We start from the raw sequence: 20,344 nt of genomic DNA, 5'->3' as shown, positions 1-20,344 counted from the left end.
TCGGACCAGCTGAACGGTCGATGAACCAACAGCCTGCCCTTTCAGCGCACGCGCCTCACGCCACCCGCTACTATGCGTGGGACAAGAGTTAACAGGCAGTACGTACACCTTATACGTTTTCTTTCTCCATGAACTGGATTGACATTCTCACTCTTTCTCTCTCTATATATACAACTTGTGCCTGAGAATACCTTCGCGTAGCTGACTGCTAACATGGCACACAGCTTTAGTGAACACGTGTTATGCCTAATATATTCATTTTTTCAACTGGAAATAAACGACACGTTTATTTTATCCAGCAATTGAGTTTTTTTTTCCTTCTTTCCATTCGTTTAATTATTTTCTTTTTACCGGGATTAGGATATATATATATATATATATATATATATATATATATATATATATATATATCCTAGTCCTCTACTATACAAACTACATATCGTTTTTTACCCACGCTCATATTTAAAAATGACATTAAAAATGGGTACACTTTCACTTTTAATAAAGAATATGTAACAATAAATAAAAACAACACTTTAAATAACAAATAAAAATAATTATTTATTAATTTTAGAATGGATTAAAAAAAAATTATGTTTATATTTATATAAATGTACGTATCCGGCATACTTATCTATCCATCTATATATATATATATATATATATATATATATATATATATATATATATATATATATATATAATATATATATATATATGTCTATATTCTTATCTCTCTCTCTCTCTATATATATATATATATATATATATATTTCTATATTCTTATCTATCTCTCTCTCTCTCTATATATATATATATATATATATATTTCTATATTCTTATCTATATATATATATATATATATATATATATATATTTCTATATTCTTATCTCTCTCTCTCTCTCTCTCTCTCTCTCTCTCTCTCTATATATATATATATATATATATATATATATATATATATATATATATATATATATATATATATATATATATATATATATTGATATAAATGTACTTATCCGGCATTTACTTACAATATACTTTCGTTGTATATTGCAGAAAATTAAATGATTCGGGAATGAGAGAGTGCGTGAGAGAAGGAAATGAGGACGGATATATATATATTTTATATATATATATATATATATATATATATATATATATATATATATATATATATAGATAGATAGATAGATAGAGAGAGAGAAGCTAGCAGAGTCAGAAATTTCGTGAAAACTATTGAATAATTCCATCCGCTATCTTTCAGAGCTTATATCTCCTCGAAAAATGTCATTCAAGCCCTAATTTTTTTTTTCAATTAAAGGAGCAAGGACCAAGGTTTTATTAAAAAAAACACACAAAAACAAACAACGTGGGTGTTTTTTTAAAAAAGGTTTTAAACTTCGGACTTTACAGGTAAATTTCTAAAAAACACTACTTTTTTTGTTTTTAAATTTGAATATATTATTTATTGATCTTTTATCTTCAATTTGTAATATATAAAACTTTGGTACATAAATTAATTATTTACTTTTTAATAGACATTTGAGAATGGGGGCGTGAATTAAAAAAAAAAAACGTTTGTCTAAAATATTATATTCGGTTTATTGGAAAGAACATAAAATTTCACATTGACCCTGAAAATATCGTAAAAATAGAATCAATAGAAAAATTTTGACAGATTTTTAAAGTTTAAAAATTGAAAAATACTGAACTCGTAACATTCAATTAATTTCATTACTATTTTTTTAAAGAATATTTCTATTCCTTTTTATTTGCAGTTTCGTGTAAGGGGTGTCAAAAATTCCTACAAAAATTCTGATACACCTAGAGGCGAGTTAACACAAAACAAAGACTTGTTTAGTTGATGACGCATGCGCTGATTACTCCAATCTGAGAACAAAGGCGTTGTTGTCCTGCTCGGCTTGTAATATATGAGGTCACCAGGCTAGACTTATAGACTTAAGTTTAACAACGATAATAATAAATAATAATTGATCGATAGAATAATAAGTAAAAATAAAATGTAGAAATTGTGTTTATAATAAATAAAAATTACAAACTTGTAAGAGAGAGGAGGGGAAGAAACCTTAGTTTTGATGATGACGGAATGCGACCTTGACGAGATTCACTTAAAAACAAAAACACACACGTCACCCTTAAAACATCAACGAATGTTTCCATCAAACAAGTGAAGCGAAAGAGGATTCAATAAATGTAAGTAACTTTGATTATTTCCATTTTTTGTGAAATATGTTTTTATTAATTTTCAAAAAAAATCACATCGAGGAGGCGGCAAGCAATTTTATGTCGGTAATTGAAATTAGATAAGATTAACTTTAATGTCATTAAAAATAAATTTAATCTAGTTGAAGATTTTAGGCGAATTCAATTGATTAATAGTCATACTTAATAAAAACGGAAATTTCGACCCCCTATTTCAAATAATTGTAAAAATTTGTAATATATTGATTCTCCAGTATTCTCAAGAATTAAGAATCGGCGAAGTTGTACAACTATGCGTAATTTCTATTCTGATAGTTTTTTTTTTTTTGTTTTTTTTAATTTTTTTTCACTGGATTATTATTGATTGGACACTAATTAACAAGATTATGAAAAAAAAATCATTATTTCGACATTTGAAAGGGGCTGCTCACTTTTTAGTTACAACGTTCTGGTAAATCAGTTACCCATTTTGTAACCAATAAAAACGCGGGTATATCAATACCATAGAAAGTAAAAAATAACGTGAGCCTATCGCATTTGTAAGTCACAAATATTTTTGTTTCTCAAAGAAAAAAATAGAAAAAAAATTAGAATGAACATTGTTTTTTTATGAAAATAAAGTTTTCAGGAGTTTTTTTTAAACTTATTTAGTTTTTGGTACTGAAAAGTGAGTTTGTGGGTGTTTTTTATTTTTAAATAATTTATTTGTTTTTATGAAAGGTGAATTTGTGGGTGTTTCTTTACCATAATTTATCTGTTTTTATGAAAGGTGAGGTTTTATTGCTTTTTTTTTCAAAACTTTTTTTTTTTAATCTTTGAAGTATTATAAATTTCACTAACATGCTGGATAAATGTTTCATAATTTTCCATCTCATTGTCAATTTTCATATCATACGCCTCCCAATACATTGCTTTGTCAACATGGGACCATTTCTTCTGAAGACACTTCCGTGTTTAGAAAAAAATGAAAAAATGGGTGACCCATTTACTCTAACCCTAACCCGAGATGGCTTTTCAGAAGACTCTAAATTGCCCTATATGTGATTTTGGGTTGCACTTTCTCAAACCACTATTTTCATATTTGTCTGCTGTCGCACCCGCAATAGTGGAGTTACTATCTTGAAGAGCATATCTGAAAATATTGACAACATCCTATTTGCTCATCTATCGGCTAACATTCAAGTCTGTAGAAACTTCAATGTACACAGTGTTAAATTGTTATTCCACTCAAACAAGACAGATGATAAGGGAGGTTCTGTTAAAATTTCTCAATTGCTTATGACATAACTCAGGTTGTTCAAGAACCACCCATGTGGCCAACACTGACAGTCTCCTAGATTTTTTCTCACAACTTGTGCTGAGCTATGTTCATCCTCCATTCTGTCTCCACGGGGATCTTCCAACGACTCGGTTGCCTCAGTTAAGATGAAAACAAAACATAATAAATCCTCAGATGTACCTCTTTATCGTACAGTATATCGATACTCTATGGCTGACTGGAATAGCTTCTGTACATTTATATCAGATATAACTCTGCATTACATGTCTAAAAAGATTAATTGTAGGTATAGACTACTTTATACCCTCTAAAAAATTCCAGCAAAAACCTAACAGCCAGCAGTGGTTCTCTTCAGAACGTGCTGCTGCCATTGCACACAGAAGTCACTTTTTTCATTGCTTCCAACATAAAAGATCTACTGAGATTAAAGCCACCTTAAGGACTGCCAGCAGTATCTGTAAAAGAGTACTAAAGTAGTATGCTCAGTCCATCAAGTGCAAAGAAGCTGACCAGTGGCTTAGTTCTCACATTACAAATAGGGTCCTGAATAGAAGCATGGGCTTCACCATCTTCAATGAGCCTGAAGTTATCTCATCAGCATCAGACAAAGGCAATCTCTTTGCTAAGAACTATTCAGCTAATTCTACCCCATGCGATCAGTGCAGCCAACCCTCTGTCTTTCCTCCTGTGCCTGAAAACACTCTACCAAGCTAATCAAAAACCTTGATTAAAGTAAAGCAACTGATCCTGATGGCATTTGGATTATAGTGCTGAAAAAGCTTCAACCAGAATTAGTTCCCATATTTACAAAACTCTTTAAATGTTGTCTTAAGGAGAATTGCTTCCCAAACCCTGGAAAACCTGATGTTGGGTTATTAACATTGTTAAAAGTTAATTAGTTTTAGTGAGCTATCTGTCGATCTATCTATTTATCTATCTATTCAATAATATTCTTAAAATAGTTTATATTGGGAGTTATGTATTGTTTATAGAATAAAGTGTAGCAATGGATTTTAGCTGATGTTTATATAAATTAACTAGGTTAAATATAAACAAAATAATCTTGGGCAGGCAGATGTGGAAAGGTCACACGTAAGAGATACGTGTGGTTTTGAATGATGACATAACGGAACTGAGGTCAAAGGTCAGGTAGTTTAGAGTTGGGAGTTAGAGTTTGATCATGAGAGTGAAGAGATGGCAGAGTTGGAGTCTAGTCAGGGGGATGGACAATCAGCCAGGAAGCGGGCTGGAAGAATAACCATGTAGACGAAATGCAGACCCTGTGAAGCCATTTCAGACAACTGAAATAAATTTATATTATGAAAATATAAAGTGTTGTTCTTGTGGTTTCACAAGTGAAGAAAGAACAGATGTCTCAATTGGATGGTGCTGGTCATTTCATGGTTCGTCATGGAGCTCAGCAGGAAGATAGAAGAACTCACGAGGAAAGAAGTTATGACACATATATTATTTTTCTTATATATGAACTGTAATATATACACATGTGATAACTCTCTGATACAACATGACTCAGTTCATACGTCAATATCATATCCTCCTGGCTAAACAAATATACATACGATTAATACGTTTTAATACAGATGTTATGAGAAAATATCATTAACAAATTATTAGCTCCGACATATAACATATGTCACATTTTATATAAAATCCCCCTGACCATACAACACTAACTGGTATGCCCATATTTAAAAAAAAAAGGTGATCAGTTATCTTCCTCTTAATACAGACTAAAGAATCTCCTGTGCATTATGAGAAAGTTGCTGGAATCTTTGTTACGTCAAGAAGTAGTTAAACACCTCAGAAAAAAATAACCTCATCATTGATATGCAATATGGTTTACATTCTGCTAGATCTACAGCAAATATGCTAATGAGTTATATCTCATAGGATTAGCGAATCTGTCTAGGGCAATTGCTCGGGAGATATCAAAGGCCTCTGATACAGTATTGCATAAGGTTTACTCCATAAGATCTCCAGCTACGGTATAGCTGGAAATGTCTTCTAAATTATAAAATCATTTCTCTCTGATAGGTTCATAAAAGTAGTGGTTGAGGGGTATAAATCAAAAGCTGACAGCATTATTGGTGGAGCCCCTAGGCGCAACTCTCTTCTTGATCTACATTAATGATCTACCAAATTACATTTTAAGATCAGGCTGATGACATTGCCATTTATGGCAACACTTCAATGACCAAGTTCTCTCTGATTCTCATTCCTCAGATCTTGAGCATGTGGTGCAATGGGGAAAGTGGTGGCTGGTTGATTTTAATGCACCCCAAACCAAGCTTCTATCTTTATATCATCAATCCTCTGACCCCCATCTCGCATCAATTGGAAGGAATGGCTCCATGTTTTGACAAGGTCTTGGATCTAACCTTTACTCCTGATCTGTAATGGAACCCATACATCAAATCTGTTGCCAATGTCGCTGGAAAAATGGTGGGACCATTCTACTGCTCCAGTAGATATATCACTACGGATGGAATTCTCTAGCTGTATAAGAGCCAAGTATGTCCTAGAATGGAGTACTGCTGCCACACCTCTGCAGGAGCTGCTAGAAGCATCTTAACCTGCCTTGACAGAGTTCAAAGCATACTTCATAGCCTAGTAGGGGATGCCCCTTTTTTTTTCATGCAACCTCATTCCCACAGAAGAGATGTGGCGAGCTCGAATCTATGGTCCCCCCTTTCCAAACTTTCACGAAGAACACTCATCTAGCTGAAAACACTATCAATAATTTCCCTCACTCTTTATCTGTGCCTGAACCTAAACGTAGATTCCATTAACAAAGCTTCTTTCTGAGAACTGCATGTTTGCAGAACTTCCTTTTACCTGCTTTCAAGCTGATTAGAATATGGTAGTCTTCAAGTCCAATGTAAAAAAGTTCTTGATGAAGGTGAGTTTTTGATTTAAAGGCATGAAATTTGGTATATATGGTATTTAGACATGGAAAAAATTTTCGTCAGTTTCATTTAAGAAAAATGGACGGCTAAGGGATTAAAATTGAAGAATAGATATGTAGGAGGTCATTGGATTTTTATCTGTTTTTCAAATGTGTAATGAATGTGCATGCATGAATCATTCATATCACAGATTACTTATGTTAAGAATAAGTAGGTTTGAAAACACTTTTTCAAAAACATGTAAACCTGGCTGAATGGTTTTTGTACTGGACTATTTGTGTTTACGTTTTGGTTTCGATTTCAGCAAGAGTTTTTTACTCACAAGAAGTTTAGAAAAAAATATACTACTTGTATGCATGCTTTTCAGTTTCTTTCTGTTTTTGATACTTCATCCTTTTAGGAGAATTTTATGTTATGGCATTTCTGTTTATAATAACTTAGAATTGAGCATTAATTAAAATACAATGTTTATGTGTATTTTATGATTGAGCAATAATGGGCGACCTGCTAGTCTATTCTATTATATCTATAAACTTATATTCTATAATATCTATAAATGTATATTCTATAATAGCCATAAAAGTATATTCTATTATATCTATAAAAGTGTATTCTATTATATCTAGAAAAGTATATCCTATAATATCTATAAAAATATATTCTATATAATATCGATAAAAGTATATTCTAACTATAACAGTATATTCTATAATATCTATACAAGTATATTCTATATTATCAATAGAAGTATATTCTATATTATTTATAGAAGTATATTCTATAATATCTATAAAAGTATATTCTATAATATCTATAAAAGTATATTCTATAATATCTATAAAGGTATATTCTATAATAGCTATAAAAGTATATCCTATAATGTCTATAGAAGTATATACTATAATATCTATAAAAGTATATTCTATAATATCTATAAAAGTATATTCTATAATATCTATAGAAGTATATTCTATAATAGCTATAAAAGTATATTCTATATTATCTATAAAAGTATATTCTATATTATCAATAAAAGTATATTCTATAATATCTATAAAAGTATATTCTAAAAAAGCTCTAAAAGTATATTCTATTATATCTATAAAAGTATATTCTACATTATCTATAAAAGTATGTTCTATTATATCTAAAAAAGTATATTCTATATTATCTATAAAAGTATATTCGATATTATCTATAAAAGTATATTCTATCATATCTATAAAAGTATATTCTAATGTATCTATAAAAGTATATTCCATTATATCTATAAAAGTATATTCTATATTATCTAAAAAAGTATATTCTATATTATCTATAAAAGTATATTCTATTATATCTATAAAAGTATATTCTATATTATCTATAAAAGTATATTCTATCGTATCTATAAAAGTATATTCTATCATATCTATAAAAGTATATTCGATTATATCTATACAAGTATATTCTATATTATCTATAAAAGCATATTCTATATTATCTATAAAAGTATATTCTATTATATCTATAAAAGTATAATCTATTATATCTATGAAAGTAAATTCTCTATTATCTAGAAAGTATATTCTATTATATCTATAAAAGTATATTCTATTATTTCTATGAAAGTATATTCTATTATATCTATAAAAGTATATTCTATTATATCTATAAAAGTATATTCTATTATATCTATAAAAGTATTCTCTACTATATCTATAAAAGTATATTTTATATTATCTATGAAAGTATATTCTATAATATCTATAAAAGTAGATTATATTATATCTATAAAAGTATATTCTATTATATCTATAAAAGTATATTCTATAATATCTATAAAAGTATATTCTATTATAACTATAAAAGTATATTCTATTATAACTATAAAAGTATATTCTATATTATCTATAAAAGTATATTCTATATTATCTATAAAAGTATATTCTATTATATCTATGAAAGTATATTCTATATTATCTATAAAAGTATATTCCATAATAACTATAAAAGTATATTCTATTATAAGTATAAAAGTATATTTTATAATAGCTATAAAAGTATATTCTATAATTTCTATAAAAGTAGATTCTATTATAACTATAAAAGTATATTCTATTATAGCTATAAAAGTATATTCTATCATATCTATAAATGTATACTCCATAATATCTATAAACGTATATTCTATAATATCTATAAAAGTATATTCTAATTTATCTATAAAAGTATATTCTATTATATCTATAAATGTATATTCTATAATAACTATAAAAGTATATTATATTATAACTATATAATAACTATAAAAGTATATTATATTATATCTATAAATGTATATTCTATAATAACTATAAAAGTATATTCTATTATATCTATAAAAGTATATTCTATTATATCTACAAAAGTATATTCTATTATATCAATAAAAGTATATTCTATTATGACTATAAAGTATATTCTATTATATCTATAAAAGTATATTCTATTATAACAATAAAATATATTCTATCTATAAAAGTATATTCTATTATATCTATAAAAGTATATTCTATTATATCTATAAAAGTATATTCTATTATATCTATAAAAGTATAATCTATATTATCCATAAAAGTATATTCTATTATCTATAAAAGTATATTCTAGTATCTATCTATAAAAGTATATTCTATTATCTATCTATAAAAGTATATTCTATTATCTATCTATATAAGTATATACTATTATATCTATAAAAGTATATTCTTTTATCCATCTATAAAAGTATATTCTTTTATCCATCTATAAAAGTATATACTATTATATCTATAAAAATATTCTATTATCTATATATATATCTATAAAAGTACACGTTTTTTTTGTGTGTGTGTACATTTCCCTGTGAAATAACTCTGTCAATTTTTAGTCTACAGACTCGAAATGTGATATACAGGGTACTGAAATCTGGAAAAATCTTTGTCGTCCATTTTAGGCCAAAAATTTGACTGTTAAGTGGTCAAAGTTCAACGATTTGACCTTTGAGAACTCTACCAAACTCTATAAGTATATTCGATTATATCTATAGAAGTATATTCTATTATATCTACAAAAGTATATTCTATTATATCTATAAAAGTATATTCTATTATGTCTATAAAAGTATATTCTATTATATCTATAAAAGTATATTCTATTATATCTATAAAAGTATATTCTATTATATCTACAAAGCTATATTCTATTATATCTACAAAAGTATATTCTATTATATCTATAAAAGTATATTCTATTATATCTATAAAAGTATATTCTATTATATCTATAAAAGTATATTCTATTATATCTATAAAAGTATATTCTATTATATCTACAAAAGTAAATTCTATTATATCTATAAAAGTATATTCTATTATATCTACAAAAGTATATTCTATTGTATCTATAAAAGTATATTTTATTATATCTTTAAAAGTATATTCTATTATATCTACAAAAGTATATTCTATTATATTTATAAAAGTATATTCTATTATATCTACAAAAGTATATTCTATATTATCTATGAAAGTATAATCTATATTATCTACAAAAGTATATTCTATATTATCTATAAAAGTATATTCTATTATATCTATAAAAGTATATTCTATAATATGTCTAAAAGTATGTTCTATTATAACAATAAATGTATATTCTATTACATATATAAAAGTATATTCTATTATATGTATAAAAGTATGTTCTATTGTATCTATAAAAGTATGTTCTATTATATCTATAAAAGTATATTCTATTATAACTATAAAAGTATATTCTATTATAAATATAAAAGTATATTCTATTACATCTACAAAAGTATATTCTATTATATCTATAAAAGTATATTCTATTATATCTATAAAAGTATATTCTATTATATCTATAAAAGTATAATCTCTATTATCTATAAAAGTATATTCTATTATCTATAAAAGTATATTCTAGTATCTATCTATAAAAGCATATTCTATTATCTATCTATAAAAGTATATACGATTATATCTATAAAAGTATATTCTTTTATCCATCTATAAAAGTATATTCTTTTATCCATCTATAAAAGTATATAACTATTATATCTATAAAAGTATATTCTATTATCTATCTATATATCTATAAAAGTACACGTTTGTGTGTGTGTGTACATTTCCCTGTGCAATATCTATGTTAATTTTTAGTCTACAGACTCGAAATGTGATATACAGGGTACTGAAATTTGGAAAAACTTTTGTCGTCCATTTTAGCCCAAACATTTGACTGTTAAGTGGTCAAAGTTCAACGATTTGACATTTGAGAACTCTACCAAACTCCTCCGACAATTTTCGGTCGGAACACTTGAAATTTTAGACATAGGCCCCCTGGACATGGATCTAACTTAATAAGTTTATTGTAGCCGAAACTAAGTATATTCTATTATATCTACAAAAGTATATTCTATTATATCTACAAAGGTATATTCTATTATATCTATAAAAGTATATTCTATTATATCTACAAAAGTATATTCTATAATATCTACAAAAGTATATTCTATTATATCTATAAAAGTATATTCTATTATATCTACAAAAGTATATTCTATTATATCTACAAAAGTATATTCTATTATATCTATAAAAGTATATTCTATTATATCTACAAAAGTATATTCTATTATATCTATAAAAGTATATTCTGTTATAACTACAAAAGTATATTCTATTATATCTATAAAAGTATATTCTATTATATCTACAAAAGTATATTATATTATATCTATAAAAGTATATTCTATTATATCTATAAAAGTATATTCTATTATATCTATAGAAGTATATTCTATTATATCTACAAAAGTATATTCTATTATATCTATAAAAGTATATTCTATTATGTCTATAAAAGTATATTCTAATATATCTATAAAAGTATATTCTATTATATCTACAAAAGTATATTCTATTATATCTACAAAAGTGTATTCTTTTATATCTACAAAAGTATATTCTATTATATCTACAAAAGTATATTATATTATATCCATAAAAGTATATTCTATTATAACTACAAAAGTATATTCTATTATATCTATAAAAGTATATTCTATTATATCTATAAAAGTATATTCTATTATATCTAAAAAAGTATATTCTATTATATATATAGAAGTATATTCTATTATATCTATAAAAGTATATTCTATTATATCTACAAAAGTATATTCTATTATATCTATAAAAGTATATTCTATTATATCTATAAAAGTATATTCTATTATATCTATAAAAGTATATTCTATTGTATCTGTAAACGTATATTCTATTATATCTACAAAAGTATATTCTATTATATCTACAAAAGTATATTCTATTATATCTATAAAAGTATATTTTATTATATCTACAAAAGTATATTCTATTATATCTACAAAAGTATATTCTATTATATCTATAAAAGTATATTCTATTATATTTACAAAAGTATATTCTATTATATCTATAAAAGTATATTCTATTATATCTATAAAAGTATATTCTATTATATCTATAAAAGTATATTCTATTATATCTACAAAAGTATATTCTATTATATCTATAAAAGTATATTTTATTTTATCTATAAAAGTATATTCTATTATATCTACAAAATATATTCTATTATATCTATAAAAGTATATTCTATTATATCTATAAAAGTATATTCTATATTATCTATGAAAGTATAATCTATATTATCTACAAAAGTATATTCTATATTATCTATAAAAGTATATTCTATTATATCTATAAAAGTATATTTTATTATAACTATAAAAGTATATTCTATTATATCTATGAAAGTATATTCTATTATAACAATAAAAGTATATTTTATATTATCTATGAAAGTATATTCTATTATCTATCTATAAAAGTATATACTATTATATCTATAAAAGTATATTTTATTATCATTCTATATATCTATAAAAGTGCACGTTTGCGTGTGTGTGGATACATTTCCCTGTGCAATAACTCTGTCAATTTTTAGTCTACAGACTCGAAAATTGATATACAGGGAACTGAAATTTAGAAAAATCTTGGTCGTCTATTTTAGGCCAAGAATTTGACTGTTAAGTGGTCAAAGTTCAACGATTTGACCTTTGAGAACTCTACCAAACTCCTCCGACAATTTTTGGTCGGAACACTTGAAATTTTAGATATAGGCTCCTTGGACATGGATCTAAGCTTATAAGTTTATTTGAGCCGAAAACAATAAATATTAAGGGTCATAATAGGAGTCAAAGTTTTAAAAAATTGACCGTGTTTTTTGGGGAGCTCAACGTACATCTCCAAACACCCAGGCAACCCCAGGTTTTAATGCTAGTGTCTACAAAAGTATGTTCTATTATATCTACAAAAGTATATTCTATATTATCTATAAATGTATATTCTATTATGTCTACAAAAGTATATTCTATTATATCTATAAAAGTATATTCTATATTATCTATAAAAGTATATTCTATTATATCTACAAAAGTATATTCTATTATATCTACAAAAGTATATTCTATTGTATCTACAAAAGTATATTCTATTATATCTACAAAAGTATATTCTATTATATCTACAAAAGTATATTCTATATTATCTATAAAAGTATATTCTATTATATCTACAAAAGTATATTCTATTATATCTATAAAAGTATATTCTATATTATCTATAAAAGTATATTCTATTATATCTACAAAAGTATATACTATTATATCTACAAAAGTATATTCTATTATATCTATAAAAGTATATTCTATTTTATCTATAAAAGTATATTCTATTATATCTACAAAAGTATATTCTATTATATCTACAAAAGTATATTCTATTATATCTATAAAAGTATATTCTATTATATCTACAAAAGTATATTCTATTATATCTACAAAAGTATATTCTATTATATCTATAAAAGTATATTCTATTATATCTATAAAAGTATATTCTATTATATCTACAAAAGTATTTTTATTATATACTTATAAAAGTGAGAAAGTGTGTCTCAGAACACTTCTCAATCTATATACTTATGAATTTTTTATCTGCAAACTTAAAATTTGGTATATTTAGACATGTGGAACACTCTTTCATTAGTTTCCAATCTGAAAAAAGGGCTCCTAATGCGTCAAATTTAAAAATTAGTGCTTAAGAGGCATCAGATTTTTACCTGTTTGTCAACTCTTTCAGGAATGTGCAAGCATCACTGTATAAAATGACAGTATCTTTACGTTAAGAATAAATAGGTTATAAAACACTTTGTAACGATTGTGTCAAGCTGGCCTAATTATCGTACTTGACTCACTCTCTTTAGTGAATGAATTCTTAATGAATTTTATATCTGCAGACTTGAAATTTATTATCTAGGATATTCAGACATGTGGATAACTTTTTCATTGGTTTTCATATAGAAAAAGGGCGTTCTAAGGGATTTAAACTGAAAAATTTGTATGTGGGGGTCATTGGATTTTATCTGTTTGTTAATTGTTTCACAAATACGCATGCATGAATCGTTCACATTACAGATTCTTTATATTAAGAATAAGTAGGTTTGAAAACATTTTGTAACGATTTTGTCAAGCTGAAATAATGGTTGTCGTACTTGACTCACTCTCTTTAGCTCAAGTATTGTTTATTTACAAGAAAGGAATTCTTTCGAAAAAACATAAAACGCATCTCAGTTTCTTTCCGTTTTTTACTTCATATTATTTAAGGAATTTAACATTAAATTTAATACCTACGGTATTTCTGTTTATAAGAAATAAGAAATCTGTATGCATTAAAATATAAGATTGATGTGTATTTTAAGACTGGGTAACATCATGCGGTCTGTTAATGCTCTATACAAAGAAAAATTATCATGAAATTAAAATCATGCTTTTTTGGGAAATGAATATTAGTTTGGATAACTATATTTGCACTAAGGATCATTATTAATAATAAAAAAGAATGATTCAAATACTATCTATCCATTAAACTTATGTTTCTAAACTGATCCCTCAATAAAAATTATAAAATATTTTTTTTGTTTTGCCTCGTTTTTCTTTGTGTGCATTTATAATAGCCTAAAAAGGTATAATTTTAAAATTAAGATATGTGTTTAATTGAACACATTTGAAGCCAAATAACTGCAACATGATTTTTTTTTGTAAAATAAATGTAGAATAAGAGAAAAAAAAATAGATTGAAAAAGGAGTATATCCCCGAAATATTTCTTTAAAAATAAACACTCGTTTATTTTACAAAAAAAAATTAGTGTAGCAGTTATTTGGCTTCAAATGTGTTCAATTCAACATGTATCTTATACAATTTTAAAATTTCACTCAACGCTTCTAATGGATAAATTACTCAGGTATAATTTTAGTTTTAAGATAGTTTGATTTAGTTTAGGATCCTCATCAACAATAATACCAAAGTGTTAATAATTTTGAGATTTGCACTTGCGTTACATTTTATATTTTATTTTACATACAGTTCATTTTGTGAAATGCTTTAAATGCATCATTTCGTAGCAAGGAAAAATCTACATGAAAATAAGACTCTAGGACAACAAGGGCCCATAGAGTCATTCATACAGAAATTGGCTAATTAAAAATTTTGATTTTCTGGATTTAGAGGTAGATCCTATTGTAGGAGCTTTCATTGCATTCATGCTGTCTGCTTCCATCATTTCGTAGCTAGAAAAACTACATGAAAATAATTGGCTCATTAAAAATTTTGATTTTCTGGATTTACTCTTCTTACTGTTCATTGACGGTGGTTTCAGTTAGCTGAGTGTTTTTTTTTAAAAGATTGGCGAGGGGGGACCAGAGAATGGAGCTCAGAGGAGCACTTGCCATGCAAATAACGATAGAACAAAGATAGGCTTGCTACGTCTCTTCTGTGGGAAAGAGGTTCCAGGGAAGAGAAAAGGGCATCCCCCACCAAGCCACAAAGTCTATTAGGTAGATACTCTTGTTCATTAGGGGAAAAACCCAATCAGGTCTTTCACAATTATCAGAACCTAAATTAAAATATTCCTTTCATACCCCAACTTGAAATGTCTACATTTTAAAACCTAGAGTAATTATCTGAGGAGTTTGCTTGTGCCAAGTTCAATATATTCTCTTACTTGGTCTTGTACAGGAGCACTCAGAATCAGCTAATGTGTTTCAACTTTTTTTAGACACATTTACTAAGCAAAACAATACATATGAAAGATCTGCTACTGTCACTCTTGTGAATGGCACATATACTTATTGTGAATAAAGCTATATCCTACTTTCTTCACTTAACTGCTAGCAGACCATGAACGCACCACCCGTTAAAAGATGACTTCAAGATAACAAGGGCCCATACAATTACACATACTCCTGTTTTAAAGGTAGATACTCTTGTAGGAGTTTTTATTGCACCTATTGCGTTGCATCATTATGGAAAAAAACAATCAGGTACAAGATGAATGAACTAATGTATTTGAACTTTTCCAAGATACTTTCACATAGCAAGAAAATACATCTGCAAGATCTAATTTTTGATTTCATCAAATAACAAGTATACATAGTGCAAGTAATTTTTCGTTTTATAGAGGTGAAACATCCCAGGCAGTCACCTTTATTCGTCAGATACCACTTATACTGCATTTCCTCTAACCCTAACCATAAGTCTTGCTGTCTGCTCCCATCATTTCGTAGCTAGAAAAATTCTACATGAAAATAAGACTCTAGAATAACAAGGGCCCATAGAGTACTTCATACAGAAATTGGCTCATTAAAAATTTTGAGTTTCTGGATTTAGAGGTTTTATTGTTGTTTTTTTTTTACATGGAGTTCACCACTTATCAAGGCCCAAGGGCCACTCGGGGATAAGGGGTATTGTGTGTACAGTAATCAATGGGATAGTGTAGTAATAATATTGGAGAATTGATAGAGTGTCATTACTTAAGGGGGTGGTTCATCATGAATTTGTTTGTGTTGGACTTGAAGACATTCAGGTTGAAGTCGAGAGGGAAACAGGCAAGCGGAACAGAGTTCCACAGGCGTGCAGTTCTAAGAAAGAAGCTTTGTTCATGGAATCTACGTTTTGATTTAGGCACAGATAAGGAGTGAGGGAAATTATTGACGGTGGTTTCAGCTAGTCGAGTGTTTTTTGGAAAAAGATTGGCGAGGGGGGACCAGAGAATTGAGCCCAGAGGAGCACTTGCTATGGAAATAACGATAGAACAAAGATAGGCTCGCTATGTCTCTTCTGTGGGAAGGAGGTTGCAGGGAAGAGAAAAGGGCATCCCCCACCAAGCCACAAAGTCTATTAGGTAGATACTCTTGTAGGAGCTTTCATTGCATTCATGTTCATTAGGGGAAAACCCAATCAGGTCTTTCAAAATTATCAGAACCTAAATTAAAATATTCCTTTCATACCCCAACTTAAAATGTCTACATTTTACAACTAAGAGTAATTATCTGAGGAGGTTGCTTGTGCCAAGTTCAATATATTCTCTTACGTAGTCTTGTATAGGAGCACTCAGAATCAGCTAATGTGTTTCAACTTTTTTTAGACCTTTATTCGTCAGATACCACTTATACTGCATCAAATTTAGGATTGCTTTGCATCTGCACTATAATTCTCTAGACTTTTGTGAAATTCAAACTTGTAACCATGCCACTGATATTGTTTGTAATTTTCATAAGGGAAACTGTCTCAAACTATATTCGCTTTGCATCTTTAAGCCTTCTACTCCAATAGTTTCTTCTGCAGAACTGCTAGACTTTGGAACTCCCTTCCAGGATTCAGCTTTCCCAACTTTACTGACATGCAGAAGCTCAAGTGTAATGTGAACAAACATTTTACTACTCATTTCCCTTCATAAGGCTCCTGCAACTTATGTCCCCGATAGAAGCCCCCTACTTTCAAGTGGTACTGTGCCTTATTTGGAATGAAAATTGATTAAAAAAGATAAACTTTTTCTAATATTGGTCTCTTCATATCTTTCTACAGCCATAATTGCTTTCAAGTTTTCCTTCAACTGTAATTTCTTTTAACTTAATCGCGTTAAAGTTTTTCTGCTTTTAAATCTTCTTTCAACCTTAATTGCGTTTGTCTTTCTTCAACCATAAATAAGTAAATAAATTTAATTACAGAATTTTTCTTTACACACAAAAACATTTTAATAACGAAATGAAGTAATTAAATTAAAACTATTATCTGATAATTGTCATATGATTTTAAACTACTATACACAAACATGTATTTATTATAACGTATTGCGCCCCATTAAAAATATTTTTCTATTGTTTTAATTTTGCAAAATAAAATAAAATATCTTTCTGAAATTTATCTGTTAATTGCTTTCAATTTTTCAGGTTATCCTTCATTCATTTGTGAGAAGAGCATCTACATTCTCTTGCTGATGAGCCGTTCCACTTAGGTTAACAAATTTACCGAACTTTCATTACTACCGATTACTATATTGTCCTTTTGACTACTCTACACTCTTTAACCCTTATCCTTGAGTGGCCTATCGGCCTTGATAAGTGGTGACGTCTATGTAAAAAAAAAAACAAAAAAAAAACGATATTATGAAAAAGTTTGTAAAGTAGCCAGGTATTTACAATGAGAGAAAATACGTTGCAACATATGTGAAACCATATTCTTGTGGAGAATGTAGCTCAACCTTAAAACACAGACAAAATATGCTGCAACATATACAAATGCTTGTAGGAAAATCAACCATATTTGTGTGAAGTATGTAGCTCTTATTTTACAACAAAACAAACAATGCGAATGTACACTGAAGTAAAAACCTACTCTTGTAAAATGTGGCCTTTCTACAACGAAACAAAATGTGTTTCTACATATGCGAACAGATACTGGAGAAAAACCATATTCCTGTGAAGTATGTGGCTTTTCTTTTACACAAAAGCAAAGTATGTTGCAACATATGTGAATACATACTGAAGATAAATGATATTCTTGTGAAGTATGTGGCTCTTCTTTTAAACGTAAAAAAATATGTTTCAACACATGCAAAAACATACTGGAGAGAAACCATATTCTTGTGAAGTATGTAGCTCTTCCTTTACACAGAAAAACAGTATGTTACGACACATGAGAATACATACTGGCGAGAAACCATATTCTTGTGAAGTATGCGGCTCTTCTTTTACACAGAAACACATTTTGTTGGAACACATGCGAACACATACTGGAGAGAAACCATATTCTTGTGAAGTATGTGGCTCTTCTTTTACACAGAAAAACAGTATGTTGCGACACATGCGAACACATACTGGAGAGAAGCCTTATTCTTGTAAAGTATGTGGCTCTTCTTTTAAAAATAAACACAATATGTTGAAACATATGCCAATACATACTGGAGAGAAACCATATTCTTGTGAAGTATGTGGCTCTTCTTTTACACAAAAACAAAGTATGTTGCGACATAGGCGAACACATACTGGAGAGAAACCATATTCTTGTGAAGTATGTGGCTCTTCTTTTAAACATAAAAAAAATATGTTTCAACACATGCGAACACATACTGGAGAGAAACCATATTCTTGTGAAATATGTTGCGCTTTTTTTACAATAAAACAAAACATGTTGCAACACATGCGAACACATACTGGAGAAAAACCATATTCTTGTGAAGTATGTGGCTCTTCTTTTGCACAGAAAGGATATATGTTGAAACACATGCGAACACATACTGGCGAGAAACCATATTCTTGTGAAGTATGTGGCTCTTCTTTTACACAAAAACATCACATGTTAATACATATGCGGACACATACTGGAGAGAAACCATATTCTTGTGACATATGTGACTTTTCTTTTACAACAAAACAAAGTATGTTTAAACACATGCGAACACATACTGGAGAAAAACCATATTCTTGTAATGTATGTGGCTCTTCCTTTTCACGGAAAGATCATATGTTGAGACATATACGAAAGCATACGGTAAAGAAACTGTAGTCTTTCAGAGTTTACATCTTTCTTTTCATAAACAATATATATTGCAATATACGTGAACACATACTGGAAATAACGCACAAAAGTTCTTTGTCTTCATTTTTTTGTAGAAATAAAATATGTTTCGTGCAGACAAATAGGGGAATGATATATTTGTTGATATTTCTTTTTTTTTACAGAGGTACGGTATGTTTTGACAAACTAGGATTTCTGTAGACTATGTCGACCTATACTTTCAAATAAACTTAGTATGGTGATGCTTCAAGAAACCATATTTTAATAAAGTATTTTCTATGATATGTTTCAACAAATGTAAAAGATTCATTTATGCTACAAAAACGATATTCTATTAAGTATTTGCATCAGTTTACATCAAAGGTAAAATTAATATATTATACTATATTATTTTCCAGTCTCACATAAGCCGCATGCTGAGAAAGTATTGGACTCTGTATTTCACTTTGACTGATATAGTCCTTCAGAGTTTGCGTCTTTTTTTTCCATAAATAATATATATAGCAGTATAAATGAATACATACTTTAAATAAATCATAATGTATTTGTCTTCTGTTTTGCAAGAAATCAAATATGCTGCATGCGAACACATAGAGCAAATGAAATATTTATTGATGTATTATAACTTACTTTTCACAGATATACAATATGTTTAAGCAAACTTGAATACATACTGCAGAGAAACTGAATTCCTGTAGATTGTCACCCTATACCTTCAAACAAATGCAATATGCTGATGCTTTAAGAAACGATATTCTCATGAACTATTTCCATTGTATGTTGCAATAAAGGCACATCCATATACATTGTTTTATAGTCTAACACATTTGCCACATGTAGTACCACATATGCTTACACATAAATTGAAACTATATTGCTTAGGAAGTATTGACCTCTTTATATCACTCTGACTAAATTATTTGCA

At 27.6% G+C, this 20,344-nt stretch overlaps 1 long non-coding RNA gene across 1 annotated transcript; it reads left to right on the top strand.

The window, feature by feature from the left end:
- The first annotated feature begins 1,899 nt into the window (after nucleotides 1-1,899).
- LOC145269410 (uncharacterized) lies at nucleotides 1,900-19,541 on the top strand. The gene is made up of 2 exons (XR_013865037.1): nucleotides 1,900-2,221; nucleotides 17,793-19,541. It is a non-coding gene; the product is annotated as an uncharacterized LOC145269410 (long non-coding RNA).
- The last annotated feature ends 803 nt before the right edge of the window (nucleotides 19,542-20,344 follow it).

This window comes from Euprymna scolopes, chromosome 45 (assembly GCF_053919585.1).
Source record: "Euprymna scolopes isolate OS-2025 chromosome 45, ASM5391958v1, whole genome shotgun sequence".
Taxonomy (NCBI): Eukaryota; Metazoa; Mollusca; class Cephalopoda; order Sepiida; family Sepiolidae; genus Euprymna; species Euprymna scolopes.
This window is presented reverse-complemented; position numbering and strand designations above follow the sequence as displayed.